Source organism: Zea mays, chromosome 5, assembly GCF_902167145.1.
Source record: "Zea mays cultivar B73 chromosome 5, Zm-B73-REFERENCE-NAM-5.0, whole genome shotgun sequence".
NCBI lineage: Eukaryota > Viridiplantae > Streptophyta > Magnoliopsida > Poales > Poaceae > Zea > Zea mays.
The window spans coordinates 163824650-163826207 of NC_050100.1; positions in this window are offsets into that span (position 1 = coordinate 163824650).

Below are 1558 nucleotides of genomic sequence, written 5' to 3' on the forward strand. Positions count from 1 at the left end.
GCGGCCGGACTTAATGATGAAGAGATGGCCCTCATCATCAAAAGATTCAAGACGGCGCTTAAAGGTCGCAAGGGACAGCCAAGCAAGACCAAAGCCAAGGGGAAGCGTTCGTGCTTCAAATGCGGTAAGCTTGGTCATTTTATTGCTAACTGTCCCGACAATGATAGTGATCAGGACCAAGGGAACAAGAGGGAGAAGAAGAAGAATTATAAGAAGGCAAAGGGCGAGGCTCATCTTGACAAGGAGTGGGATTCGGACTGCTCCTCGTCTGACTCCGACAATGAGGGACTCGCCGCCACTGCATTCAACAAGTCATCCCTCTTCCCCAACGAGCGTCACACTTGCCTCATGGCAAGAGAGAAGAAGGTAATCACTCGTAATGATGTCACTTATTATTCTTCTAGTGACGATGAGTCTAGTGATGATGAAATAGATTACTCTAGTTTGTTCAAGGGATTGGATAGAAATAAAATTGATAAAATCAATGAATTGATTGATGCCTTGAATGAAAAGGATAGGCTTTTAGAAAAGCAAGAGGATTTGTTGTATGATGAACATGATAAGTTTGTAGAGGCACAAAAATCCTATGCTTTAGAAGTTAAAAGAAATGAAGTGCTTTCTAGTGAATTATCTTCTTGTCATGAAAACATTGCTACTTTAAAGAGTGTTAATGATGACTTAAATGCTAAACTAGAAGTAGCTAGTAAATCAACATCTTGTGTAGAAATTGTTGAAACGTGCACTAGGTGTAAAGATCTTAATGTTGATGCTAGTAGTAAACATCTAGTTTCAATTTCTAAATTGAATGATGAAGTGGCTAGTCTTAATGCTCAACTTAAGGCTAGCAAAAGCGAATTTGATAAGCTGAAATTTGCAAGGGATGCCTACACGATTGGTAGACATCCCTCAATTAAGGATGGACTTGGCTTCAAAAGGGAAGCCAAGAACTTAACAAGCCATAAGGCTCCCATTCCCGCTAAGGAGAAAGGGAAGGCCCCTATGGCTACTAGTGCTAAAAGGAACCATGCCTTTTTGTATCATGATAGGAAAAATTCTAGAAATGCTTTTAGAAGTTATGATGCTTTTGATTCACATGCTTATGATTCTTGTACTATGACTGCTTCTAGTTCTCATGTTATGCATGATAGAAAGGTTGGTAGAAGAAATGTTATTCACAATATGCCTAGGAGAAATGTTGTTAATGCTCATAGGAAAGTTCATGAACCTTCTACAATTTATCATGCCCTAAATGCTTCCTTTGCTATTTGTAGAAAGGATAGGAAGATAGTTGCTAGGAAGTTAGGGGCAAAATGCAAGGAAGACAAAACTTGCATTTGGGTCCCTAAGGATATTTGCACTAACCTTGTAGGACCCAACAAGAGTTGGGTACCTAAGTCCCAAGCCTAAATTTACCTTGCAGGTTTATGCATCCGGGGGTTCAAGCTGGATTATTGATAGCGGATGCACAAACCATATGACGGGGGAGAAGAAGATGTTCACCTCCTACGTCAAGAATAAAGATTCCCAAGATTCAATTATATTCGGTGATGGGAATCAA